Here is a 15,025-nt window from a genome sequence, read left to right as displayed (position 1 = left end):
TCGGGGGTTGACCTGCTTTCTCTTCTGCGGGTCTTACGAATAGCAAAGGACCACGTTTCAGACTTCTCCCACTCTGGAACGAAGACCGCTTCGCTCAACAAACAAACAAGCAGCAGCAGCAGCAGCAACAACACGACGACGACAACCACAACAACAACAACGAATCCAGTTAAATTCATTCACAAAATTAGCCCCCTTTAATTTTTCTCAGATTGTTTTCAATTTTGGTGTATCGATGCAGTTCTGAATTTTGATTTCATTCAACTAATTACTTCATCTCGTAAATTAAAGAATCTGATGCTATTTGGAATTAAATTTGGAATAATTTGGGTAATTTTAGCCAATCAACAGACAACGAGGCATTAACAGCTTGTTACCATGACAATCATACATTGTGTTGCGTTTCACTTCACCCGCACGTAATGTCGTGTTGATTCTTCACACCACGAGATTCACTTCACCCGCGTGCTTCGTTTTAATAAAAATTTATAGTTATCAATTAGAATTTTATTGTAGATACTTTTCGTCAATTGTCTTAATATTTTACATATTTTTTCATATATTTTACATATATTTCGTGAAGTTTTTCCGTGTTTACTTTTTTTGTGCCTTTTTTTGTTTTTATCCACATTCGTGGCTGTGTGGTAAGTAGCTTGCTTACCAACCACATGGTTCCGGGTTCAGTTCCACTGCGTGGCACTTTGGGCAAGTGTCTTCTGCTATAGCCCCGGGCCGACCAATGCCTTGTGAGTGGATTTGGTAGACGGAAACTGAAAAGAAGCCCGTCGTATATATGTATATATATGTTTCTGTGTCTGTGTCTGTCTCCCCAATATCACTTGACAACCGATGGTGGTGTGTTCATGTCTCCGTAACTTAGCTGTTCGGCAAAAGAGACCGATAGAATAAGTACTAGGCTTACAAAGAATAAGTCCCAAGGTCGATTTGCTCGATTAAAGGTGGTGATCCAGCATGGCCGCAGTCAAATGAATGAAACAAGTAAAAGAGTAAAAGAGTCTTCAAGCCATTTAATTGTACCACTCTGAAGATTTTTGGCAGAAATTTCAAAGAATAAATTTACGCTTCTTTGTGTACCGTGAATGTTGAGCAGCGGGAGACACCAGCGATAGTCTGCCATCATCACAGGGTCCCAACGTCCTTGGTACCGAGTTTCCATCTTCTTGATGTCCTGATGGAATCGTTCACCTTGTTCATCGCTAACATCTCCGAGATTTTCAGGAAAACGATCAAGATGACTAAAAAAGATAATGCATTTTGATGCTAATATTCGCGCCAAAATCCCGAAAAGTTGATATCAAGTTGGTAATAAGTTTTTTATAGTTTTCAATCTTGTGTTTCCCAAGAAAAAATTTGCACTAGTTCTGTAAAGGCTAGCCAAGATGATGCTTCATTTTCGCTCATCGTTTTCACGAAATTTGCGTCCTTCAAGAGCTTACGGATCTGTGGTCAATCAAAAAATCCTTGCTTTAAGTTTTTCAATCGTCAAGTCTGGAAATACACTGCAGAATCACTCCCCATTTTTGTCAAGAGCTTTGACAAATTGCATGATCAATCCGAGTTTGATGTGTAAAGTGGGGAAAATGATCTTACTTCGCTCAACTAAAGGTTCTTCCAATATATTGGCAGCTCTACATGGAGCCATATTTGTTCGAGGCGGCAAGTCTTTCTTAACGTAGAGATTTACTCAGACTCTACTGTCCCACATGCAAAGAAAGCAAAGGTATTGGGTATAACCAGATTGCTGTCCCATGAGAAAATTCACCATCTTTAAGTCAACGCAGATGACCCATTTATGATCATGATACATTTTCTTCTCTAAAACCAACTTAATTTCTTCATATTTTTCCTTCAGTGTTGTTGAGTGGCCAAGTGGGACAGAGCCATACACATTTCCGCTGTGCAACAATAAACATTTTAATCCTTTCGTTACCAAACCGCCCAAAGCCGCCCGAAAAAAATTTTGGTTTATGAAACCAAACCGCCCAAAGCCGCCCGAATTTACCTATTCATATTTAAATGAGAATATCAGAGCAAATCTCTTCAGTACATTCGTGAAAACACGTATTATACTTCGTAAACAGTTCAACTACAGTTTTGTACAATAATCGAAGTGTAATTTTAATTCCGTGAATTTTGGGAGATTTTTTTCCGAAATTTGTTCCTATTGTGTTTTCAAAATTTGTAATTCTGACAAAAAATGGATACGAATTTCATTATATCAAGCAGCGAGTCAGAATTCGAAGGATTTTCTACTGAAGACCTTCATAAATCTAACTCTATGACTGAAAAAAAAAGCACATGGTATTTGATAATGAATTTGATGTTTCATTTTCCGAAAGTGAAAACAGTGAATCTGAGATCTCCGATAGCGATAAAGAAAACGAATTGGCACCTGAATGGAGTGAAAATTTAAAAACTGTTTCTTTCGGTGATTTTTCTGCAGAAACTGGACCAAGCCACAGACTTTCCCAGAAGGGTAAAGCCTTAGGCTATTTCTATTTACTTTTTCGAATGAGCCTATTTGAAATCATTACAGCGAAAACGAACCGTTACGCTAAACGTAAACAAAACGAAAGAAAGGATAGTTTGTTATTTCCCACAACCTTAAATTAAATTAAGGCCTATTTTGCAATAAATATTATTATGGGTATCAGAAAGTTACCCAGAATAACAAATTCTATCGTAAAATTTTGTTGTATACCCAATTGAATATTAGCTAATATTTTCTATAGCGATGTTTGAACAAAATTTTAATAATTTTATATTTTGTGGAATTTACCTGTATCTACCTGCAAATAGAGTCACTTTGTGACAAAAATTATAGTATAGAATTGGTTGAGAATATTTCATTAAATTATCTTCCAAAAATCAGATTAATATATCGATAAATAAAAAAGTTATAGTTGTTTAATGAAACCAGACTAAATTTATGATTACGTTAGAAATTAATTGAAACACATAAGGGGTGTAATTTGGTCAGAAATATAGTAACGAAAGGGTTAAACTACGCCTAGAGCTGTCTATGAAAAGACACCATTCCTCTGGTTTGTATTCCTCAATGCCAAGTTAATTTAGAAGCCTACTGACATCTCTGCAGTAAACCAGCTCTTTCTCTTTTTTGAAGAAAGAAAGGAACTCTTCATGCCGACTCCAATAAAAGGTTATACAGACACCGTTCTCTAGAAGATTCTTCTCTTTCAGCCGGGAAACCAACAGTTCTGCAAAATCTTTTGGGAGGTTTAAGTCACACACTAGATCATTCAGCTCTACCTGGGAGAATAGTTGAAGTAAAATCTCAACTGAAAAGTTTTGATCTCTGGTGTCATCTTCAGGTGATGGATCTTCTTTGGTTGAGGATAAAGCTATCTGAGGCAAGATATTGATGACCGGAGCTGGAAGCTCTTCACTGTACGGAACTGGTCTAATAGCAGAGGCAAGATTAGGAGAGACAAGCGTTTGTCGATTTTTCCGGCTAATACCCTTCAAATTTAGCTTACAAAAATAGCAGTCATCCACGTGAGTACCATTGGTATAGCAAACCTCATACTTTTCCTTGTTCCTTTAGTCCATTGTCACAAATATTCTGTACATTGTTTCAAAATATGCCAATTACACTCTTTCAACAAAGTCAGTGATGTTTTCCGATTTTCAGGTTATGTGTATTCTCCACAAACATAAAACACATCTGGGGAATTAATACTTTCTTGAAGAGGACATCTTTACTCATTTTGTATTGCTTAGTTCTGTACAACATCTAAAAATTAGGGAAAAAGAAAAACTTAGAATTAGAATAAAGTAACGAAGACTGCGTAGTGGACGTACATACATACATAGTGACTAGAGGGATGTTCAATAACTTAAAACGAGATCTGATAGGTCAAAAAGAAGGTCATATTTGGATTCAGGAGACCGATTTTGTATAGGAATGGTGTCCATTTCCCAAACATCGAAAATCTTGTAGACCAGTATAATCGATGATTAACAGTATTTGTGTTTGGGTTTACAAAATCATTTTGTGTTTACAAAATCATACTAAATTGAGTATAATTTTACATTCTGTTTGACTGGGAATATAATACACACATTATTACAGCAGTTGAACAAATAACAGAATTTAAGAATTAACGATTGAAAGTACATCAGGTCACTGCAACATACTAGTATATAGTACTACAACGATTCATAAATTAGCGAGGACAGATTAAGTTAGGGAAATAAAAACGACTTTTCATGAGATTTACCAACATAAGTGCGTGGTATCTTCAGCCGTTATAAATATTTGAAGATTGAGAAAGATTACATAACCTTCTGTAGCTCTCTTTTTAATTAGATTTGCCGGACAATTTTTTATATACCATAGCCAAAAAAGTTCCGGAACATCGATCTAATTGGCTGACCCACAATCGCCTTATATGGTAGCTGTTGTTCTAAACTGGGAAATATAAATGCGATGATTCAAAACATGATGTCATCTCGCTACAGTTTAAAGTACGGGATCTTTTCGGTTTGAACGGCAGTTTTTTCTAGCGGTGTCATATGAAATTATCACCCATAATTATGACCCTAGTATCGATCTATTGCATTTCAATGTTTTAGGGTTAGGGTTAGGGTTAGGGGTGGGGGAAGGGTATCTTTTTTTCTTCAGAAATGTAAATAAACCCAATCTGTTTCTTAAACGAGGGACATATTCATACGGCACATAATGTTTTCACCTCAATAGACGTCATTGATTTGTTGAAATTGCAGAAACTGAAGAAAAAAACAACAACAAATATCTTACAAACCTTAAAATTTTCTCAATAAAGCCAAGAGAAAAAGATGTTTTATAAACACATTCTACCAGTATACGAAGTTTAAAAGTGGAAATTATTTAAAAAAAACTGCCGGTCAAACCGAAAAGATCCTAAAGTATGTCTTGTTGGAGTTGTATTATAATGTTTGTGTTGCCTATGTATTGTGTAATCTGTGATGTTTTATTGACAGGTGATTGTGCAGAATGTGTCATGTGTGGATTGTCAACTATTGTATTGAAAGTGTCTTCAGTTGGAATGTGTGCTGTGCCTAGCTTATAGATAGGTGCTCGTACGTGTGTGTGTATTTATGTATGTGTGTGAGCATAGGTATGTATGTAAGGGCGGCGAGCTGGCAGAATCGTTAGCACGCCGGGCGAATTGCTTAGCGGTATTTCGTCTGCCGCTATGTTCTGAGCTCAAATTCCGCCGGGGTCGACTTTGCCTTTCATCCTTTCGGGGTCGATTAAATAAGTACCAGTTACGCACTGGGGTCAATATAATCGACTTAATCCGTTTGTTTGTCCTTGTTTGTCTTCTCTGTGTTTAGCCCCTTGTGAGTAGTAAAGAAATAGGTATGTATCTGCGAATGAGTAAGGGTACGTATATACCCGTGTACATGGATATACCCATGTGAACGTTAGTGTGTGTGTGTGTGTGTGTATGTGTACGCCAGTGTGTGGGTGCCTTTGTGTATATACGTACGCGTGCGTATTATGAGTTAATGGCATATGCAACTTGAGTCAGGGTTTGATACGAACCCTGTCTCGTTCTCTTCCTTTTATTATTAGACGTAACTTCGGTATAGGTACCGGAAGTACCGGATACATTCAAGAAAGTGTTTTTTTATGGGGGTTAGGGTTACGGTTAGGGGTGGGAGAAAAGGGTTTCTGTTATCTTCAGAAATGTAAACAAAGCCACTTACGGTACCTATACCGAAGGATCGCCTATTGTTACTATTGTTAGAAAGGCGGCAAGCTGGCAGAATCGTTAGCACGCCGGACAAAATGCTTAGCGGCGTTTTTTTTTATCTGTGTTTATGTTCTGAGTTCAAATTCTGCCGGTGTCGACTGGAGGTGATAAAATAAGTATAAGGTGAATACTAAGGTGAGGTGTAACCGACTTACCCACAACTCCTAAAATTGCTGGCCTCGTGTCAAAATTAAAAAACCATTATTAAGGAGACAGGCTGGCAGAATCGTTAGCACGCCGATCAAAATGCTGTAGCGTGACACAAGAAGCCAGCGCCATTTTGTGCGAGATCTCGCCGGCAACCATTACCATGTCCGAGACAAGAGCGAGATCTCGCCTACAACCATGTTTGCCATGCGCGAGACCTCAGCGAGGCTCTCGTGGGCAACATCTATTTAAGGAGGCGTATTAAGGTGATTCTCTCTCTTTCGCGTTCGCACTCACGCTGAACAACAACTGAAAACTGGCAGCTCACAGCAGATTCTTAATTCGCTCTAACTTTACCCGTTATCTCCAGAGGTTATGTACCTCACGTGAACGGAGCTACAACGAACCACACGCTGCCATTACATCATTGTTATTTTCCGAAAAAAAAAAAAAAATTAATTGCGGATCTTTCGTATCTCACCGTTTCACTTAACTTTTATTCATTAAAACTGATTAAAACTTCAAAACATTTTACAACTTACATCATCATAATGTCTTGCTTTCATTTTGTTTATTAAAAATTCGTCGTCATAATGTTTTTGCTTTCATTTTGTGAAAGCAAAAACCAGCTTCCAAATCCTGCTTTCTGATTAGATAAAAATGATCAAACTTAACATTTAAGAAAAATTTTTCTTCATTTTTTTTCTGAAACAAGTGAATTACAAAATCAGATTAAGCGTAAAAACTTACCTCAATATACCAAATTTCAAAATTTTTTCTTAATTTTAAAATTTCAAAAACTGTGACAGCAGCATAAAAGATTCGAAATGTAATTTTTTTCCAAACTTTTTCCATTCGACTCAAACAAAAGAATAAATGAATGTAAACACAATAGTAGAACCATATTTAACCCAAATTTATGAATTTTTTTTTTGGGGGGGGGGGGTCTATGTGAATAGTTTTTGTGTCTAATTTCGAAATAACTTTTACCATTGGAATTTCTGTGGGTACTGTTTCCAGAATTCACTTTTCCTGCAAATAAAAGCGATGTTAACGAATTCGAGCACTGCGTACACATGACTAGCAGTGGATGTTGTTATGAAGTAATTGAAGACAATTTTGAAATTATAAGCGTTCTTGTAGATACCTTCATCATTGTAGAACTATTTCATTTCATGTATTGAGTCAAATATGTATTTCATTTATGTTTTAATTCGACACCAGTGTTTCAGTGGCGGGAAAATTTATTTTCATAAAAGGCTTCCCTCCATTATTTTGAAGTGCGTGGTGAAAAAGAAATTTCAAAAATTCCCGTCAAAACAGAGAATATCCAACTTATGTGGGTGAGCTATTTTCGGATCTTTTCGGTTTGAACGGCAGTTTTTTCTAGCGGTGTCATATGAAATTGTCACCCATAATTATGACCCTAGTATCGATCTATTGCATTTCAATCTGTTTTAGGGTTAGGGTTAGGGGTGGGGGGAAGAATATATTTTTTTTCTTCACAAATGTAAATAAACCCAATCTGTTTCTTAAACGAGGGACATATTCATATTCATATGGTACAGAATGTATTTTACCTCAATAGACGTCAGTGATTGGTTGAAATTGCAGAAATTGAAGAAAAAACAACAAATATCTTACAAACTATAGAATTTTCTCAATAAAACCAAGGGAAAAAGATGTTTTATAAACACATTCTACCAGTATACGAAGTTAAAAATTTTTTAGTTACGTGGAAATTATGTTAAAAACTGCCGTTCAAACCGAAAAGATCCCCATTTTCTTTTTAATTTAAAAGTTATTCATCCCTTTTGTGTTCATTCGCGGGAATTCGTTTTGTTTCTGTTTTACTTCGCTTGTGTCACGTGCTCTTTGTGTGTATCGTACAAACACTATTTACATTGTTGTACAAACATTAGGGAGGATATGTAATCTTGCAAATATTAAAATGTATGATTGTATAAATATATGATTATGCACATAATTAATTAATTTATGCGCTTGCTACGTTATTCCATTTGTATTTAGTGGTTTCTTGATTTCGTTTTTTCGCACGTCACACTGAGATATCGTGTATAGGAGAAACTGTTTTATATCTTAATCTTGCGTTTTTCGTTGTTGTTGCGTGTATTGATTTTCGTTAAAAGATCTTTTCCGTTTTGGCGATCTTGTTGGATTAAATTCGTTTTTTGCAGAGATCTTCATTGTGTGCGTCAATAGCCCACATAGCCCAGAGCTTCCTATTAATATTACTATTATTACTATTGTTCTTACATCTTCTCTTTCTTCGAGATTTGTCAGTTTCTAAGCATTACTAAGTGAACATTTCATTGGCGTGCTTGTAAAAAAACAAAACAAAACAAAACAGTTTTTACCTGAAGATGATCTGCTACCGACACCCAGGGGCAGAGAAAAATTGGTTTGTTTTGAGAGATTTTATTTGCGTGCTTCTTTTGACCATATTTCACATTCAAAATGCCAACCAAACGCAATCATAGTACAAGAGAAAGTATTACAACAGCAAACGTAGTGACAGAGACTGCATAAAAACAAATTAGATTACAGAATGAACAAGAAGAAGAAAATAAAGAACATTTTAATTAACAATTAATAAGAAAAAATAAATATTTATAACAGTTTAACAAGTAATTTTGAAGTTAGCGATAATGACACCCGCACAGAGACAAGTATTTTAAATAGTTCTGCTAAACTACAATAAGACAGAAGTTTTAGATTTAGTATAATTCCCGGAAAATAGTTGGAATTCCGGAAGCTACTTGTAAGACCACACGCTGCCTATTGACAGCCGAATATAATCTTAGAGAAAGCAAAGAAAAAATTATAAAAATCTGTTTTAAAACATATGGTGGCAGTATCGAATTACCACCAGAGCAGTAGTTACAAGGACACTAGAAATGATGCGGATCCGTGACTGGTTGACTCTTTTGTTAAAGCTAAGTTGGGATGACGTGTATAAGTTGGGATGCTTCGGTATATGTACCGGTGTACTTCCGGAAGTACCGGATACATTTCAAAAACGTGGTTTTTTTTTATATATGGGGTATTAGGATTAGGGTTAGGGTTAGGGGTGGGAGAAAAGGGTTTCTGTTATCTTCAGAAATGTAAACAAAGTCACGTGTGTACATATACTGAAGCATCGTCACATACCCTAACCCTAACCCTAACACAAACCCTAACCCCCCCATATATAAAAAACCCCACTTTTTTGAAATGTATCCGGTACTTCCGGAAGTACACCGGTACATATACCGAAGCATCGCCACCATAGGGTATCAAAATAGCTTGTAAATCGTAATGATCCCCGAGAGCTACGAAGCTATACCGAAACAATGACGAATAAATGAGACTCGCTGCCCACCAGACCATCAGTTCATAGACAAAACCGCGTATCTGTGGTGCTATGGATATTCCGATGAGGTAAAAAGTACAAAGATGAATTTGTGCTTTGATGTAATTTTTAAAAGCACCGTTAGCTTGGATATTTTACTACTTTGGTTGCTGTTATCATCGCTTTGAATGGATCTACCCGACATTATTTGGCCGATTGTGTAATTCAGTCTTAACCGTAATAATTCCAACCATAATCCAACTAAAACCTATTAGACCAGTCACTTTTTAATACGTAACTAATCGTTGTTGTTGTTGCATAGTCCAAGTCAGCCCTGACTGAGCAGACATACAATTCAAAGAGTTCAAACCTTGAGCATCCCGACTTTGGTATATTTGTCCTTTAGCACACTGCGTTTTTCTAGAATTGTTTCCCCTGCCACTGCCCTATTACTTTAGGGGAGAAAACTCATATGGTGACATGATGCACCTACACTGTGATAAGCATACATTGTAAAAAATGTTGCTCCTTTTATCAGACAGTAGGTTGCGATTTAATGAGATTTAGTTGCTACTGGTTGAGCAATCACGTAGGGCTTCACCCATATTAGCTCATCTAGGTAACCAGTATTTATACATCGTAGTGATCTGAGATTGATCGTTTTCAAACCACTCCTCTTTATTTATTTACGAGCCATAATCAGTGTTTATGCTTTGAAATCTGTGCAATTATTCACTTATCCAATTGCCAAAAGTAGTCTTTTACATCGTGGGGAAGATGTAGTCACTCTCGGAAGTTAATTATAATAATCCTGTAATTCAATGCACACAAGTTTTTAGGCATATTTTTCAATGCGATGTACATAGAAAATTACCTTAAATAGAAAGAACATATATACTACCTTAGGAAAAACAAATATACCACATGATATAGTCTGGTCCATCATTGGCTCGGGTCCTCCACACTAAAGCCAAAATTCTCTATGTTGGTTATGTTTGAAAGAATCTATACAAATACTGTCTCATAACCCTGCACAATTATTAAATATGTAGCATGACACATCTCCCGCCTGTGTTCATAGATTCCTCAAAACAGTTAGATTTTATCACAAACCTAAATGCAGTAAGGCAACTAGCTCTGTATGGCTATCTAACACTTTATTTCCAATGATATGTCGTTCAGATGAGTATATTTCCTATGTTATTCATATTTAAACGAATTTGAATATACTGAGCATCTTTGCTTAAATTTAACAGTAGCTCCAATTTAAACCTTGGTGGAGTTTTGGAGTCAAATATAGCATAAGCTCACTTAATTGAATTAGTATATTTACCTTATCACCAGTGTAGGCACATGACCTAGAAGTTAGAGCAGCTTACTCGCGGTAGAGGGATCGCGGGTTCGAATCTCAGACCAGGCGATGTGTGTGTTTATGAGCGAAACACTTAAGCTCCACGCAGCTCCGACAGAAGGTAATGGCGAACTTCTGCTGACTCTTTCGTCACAACTTTCTCTCACTCTTTCCTCCTGCATCTCGCAGCTCACCTGCGACGGACTGGCGTCCCGTCCAGGTGGGGAACCTATACACCAAGAAACCGGAAACCAGCTCTTATGAGCCAGGCATGGCTCGAGAAGGAACAAACAACAAACCTTATCACCATATTCTTTTATTTCATTTTGTAGATTCGTATTGTATTCTTCTCCCGTGATTCATATTTCTGCACATTACTTAGCTCATAATTTTTGTAATATCTATTATAATTAAACACTGCTTAAACTAAATTTATGTACTTACCATACCAGATTTTTTTACACAACATATTTTATTTATTTATTTAATTCATTCTGTCATTAACAACGGTACTTATTGTTCATTATTACAACCGTATATGTTATAATTCACTCTGTTCGAACCTAGTTGTAACTTATATTTATTTCCTATAAACAAGCACTTCCAGTAGTATTTTTATATTTCAGACTTCTATAGCTAACACCATTATTACCAGTTGATATTTAACTATTCCCCCACCACTTACATATCAGATTCACTGGGCCCAAAGGCTTATTGTCCGAAGTTTTCAATTATCCGCTTACACCACTTCACTCCGGTTATCCAATAACTCTAACCCACACTGGTCGTCGACAGTACGATAAGGTTCTTGCCCTTGCACACCTGGCCTTCTTCATTCATCAGTGAATCTCCCATCCGCTACTTACTTAAATATTCCGTATTCCTCTATTGTACGTATGATGAGTATGCGTGCATATAAATACATACATACATGCATACATACATACATACATACATACATGCATGCATGCATACATTCATACATACATACATACATACATACATACATACTACATACATACATACATACATACATACATACATAAAACAAAACATACAAATCTACACATGTTCATACATACATACAAAAAAAAAACAAAGAAAAGCACAAGAAAAAAAATCAACGTTAGGACGTGGTACATGCAAAGTATTAGCAGACGCTGAGGGAAGGAAAGAAAAGTAGTTTTACGTTTCGAGCAAACCTCTTCGTCAGATACAGGGGACGGAGGAAAAAATCGCCAACGATCCATTGTAGCTACATTTTGATATATATATATTATATATATATATATATATATATATATATATATATATATATATATATTATATATATATATATACACATATATAAGAAATGGAAAATAAAACAATAAATTGAATAATTATAAATTCAGTTCAATTTAAATATTTTATACAAATTGATACATCTCAGAAATTACAGATGTTTCCGCTTCATTAATAAAACGAAGTTTTTCAAGAATAATCAAATCTGTTTAAATATATAATGATGCTTCACTAGATCGACATATCTCCTTCAATATTTCACGAAAAATATCAATTGAAAATATTTATAACAGCTAAGGCTTAAAAAAAAAACTCTTTTTGAGAGTGAACTTAATCATAATTAAGTAAATAATTTAAATGAAATTACGTAAATTCCTAAATTTAAATAGATATCCACTTCTATAACCGATTTTATTGCACAATACACACATTACATACATATTCATATATACTTATATATACAAACATACACCTATCATTTATGTATACATACACACACACGTACATATACACACATGCATATTCACATACACAAGTTTAGTTATTCATCTACATATAAACATGTATCTATTTCTTTACAATATGCATACATATACAATTCATACACATGTATCTATTTATGGTTCAAAATTCTTATATATATTCAAATCTAAATAAAAGAATTTATACAAGGGAGATAACTAGTTTTCCATTTTTAGAAACAAAACGAAAAACAAAACCAACTGAAGAGGGTCAACGAAAAAACCATTTAGATATATACATACAACAAAAAACAAAGTAATACAATGCAAACGAAATGTCCCACATAATAACAACGATCCTAAGCAACAAATTAAACATGATAAATACGCTATATCTACACCATTATTCATTTACTCGCATACATAAAGAAAATGTGTCAAAGCCGACAGGAGACGTCGATGTTTCCTAGGGCTAAATGGCGGTGGTGTAATTCCCTTACGGGACTGTCACATTGAGTTGACAGTATACAACCACTACATATAGTTATCGATTCATATAAACAAAATGAAACCAACTCTATACGGACATAAAAATAAGTTCTATGCAAACATCAAAACCAAAATAATACCAATATCAAAAATTCGTTGTTTTAGTTTCCACCTATCACTCACACTTACACATATGCAAATACATACATACATACATACATACATACATACATACATATATATATATTATATATATATATACATATATGCATATATATATATATATATATATATACAAATGCACACATATAGACTCATATACATAAATACATTAATGCACATATATATACATCAATGCACACATATACATACACACATACATACATACATACATACATACATACTTACATAGAGACATACATACATACATATAAACATGCACACATTCATACATATATATATATATATATATATACAAATGCACACATATACACTCATATACATAAATACATTAATGCACATATATATACATCAATGCACACACATATATATACATACATACATACATACATACATACATACATACATACATACATACATATATATATATACATATATATACATATTTATATATTTTAAATGAGATAAATACATTATATCCTCATACATACCACATTATTCATCTCCACCCTCATATATATACACATCGATACATAGAAATGAAACGAAAAACGAAACCAGCTCGATACGGACATTGAGAAATAAAGTCTATAGAGACATCAAAATCAAAGTAATACCAGCATCAAAGAAATGCCCCAAGATGAGCCAAACTACGAATTATGCATGATAAGTATTCTATATCTACTTGTATATACACATTATGGGGAGTTATGTGGGTGAATTATTATGTATATATATATATATATATATATATATATATATATATATATATATATAATATATATATATATATAATATATATATATATATATACAAACGTGGAGGCGCAATGGCCCAGTGGTTAGGGCAGCGATCGGAGGATCGCGGTTTCGATTCCCAGACCTGCTCTGGCAGGGGGTGGTGATCCCTGCTGTACTCTTTCAGCACTCTTTCTCTCACTCTTTCTTCTGTTGGTCTGCTCGCTTAGCCAGCGAGGTGGCGTCGTTCGAAGGCTAAAACAATGCAAACGCATTGTGACCAGCGATGTGTAGCAACATCTGATGGTCTGGTCGGTCACGTGATCACGTGATATATATATACACACACACAGATATATATACATATATATACACATATATATATACATACACACACACACACACACACACACACACACACACACACACACATATATATATATATATATATACATATACATATATACATATGTATATACATACACCCATGCATACATATATTTATATACATACACCCATGCACATACACACATATACACATACACACGGTCTTACATATATACACATACATACATCAATACACCTATACTTGTATGTATACCCCTATATACACATGTGCACATATACCGACGAATACGTATATATATTAAAAAATCCTCATATATATATATATATATATATATATATATATATATCCATCCACATATATATATGTATATATATGTATATATATATATATATATATATATATATATATATATATATATATATATATATATATACTAGCAGTATCGCCCGGCGTTGCTCAGGTCTGTAAGGGAAAATAACTATAAAGCATTTTTAGAGAGTTATAGCCAAAAAATAGCAAAAAAATGGAAAAAAAATGATGGTAAATTTTTTTGAGAGTTAAAAAAGGTGGAGTTGCGTCCCCTAGACGGTCTGTGGTTTGTGTTTCTGATTCTCGACCCCATGTCGAATTTATCGATTTTTTTCAGAACTGGGGGAACTTTTCAAAATTTTCGCTGCGTTAGTTTTGAATTATGACATTGGGCTATGCGTGTGTCAAGTTTCATCAGAATCGGTTGAAAGCCGTGGTCAGAGTGAGGGTACGAGAAAACAGACACACAGAAAACGCACAGACAAACTGCCGTTATATTATATATATATATATATAGATATATATATATATATATATATATATATATATATTATATATATATATATATATATATATATATATA

The 15,025-nt window shown here is 34.6% G+C and overlaps 1 long non-coding RNA gene across 1 annotated transcript in view; it reads right to left on the bottom strand.

The window, feature by feature from the left end:
- Positions 1 to 6,544: 6,544 nt before the first annotated feature.
- Positions 6,545 to 15,025, bottom strand: part of LOC118766207 — a 72,165-nt gene continuing 63,684 nt past the window's right edge. Inside the window, exons 2-3 of the long non-coding RNA XR_005002114.1 lie at positions 8,309 to 8,472; positions 6,545 to 6,576 (exon numbers count right to left, since the gene is read on the bottom strand). This is a non-coding gene — a long non-coding RNA (uncharacterized LOC118766207). The remainder of the gene's footprint in view (positions 6,577 to 8,308; positions 8,473 to 15,025) is intronic.

The sequence above is a fragment of the Octopus sinensis genome, linkage group LG15 (genome assembly GCF_006345805.1).
Source record: "Octopus sinensis linkage group LG15, ASM634580v1, whole genome shotgun sequence".
Lineage (NCBI taxonomy): Eukaryota > Metazoa > Mollusca > Cephalopoda > Octopoda > Octopodidae > Octopus > Octopus sinensis.
This window is presented reverse-complemented; position numbering and strand designations above follow the sequence as displayed.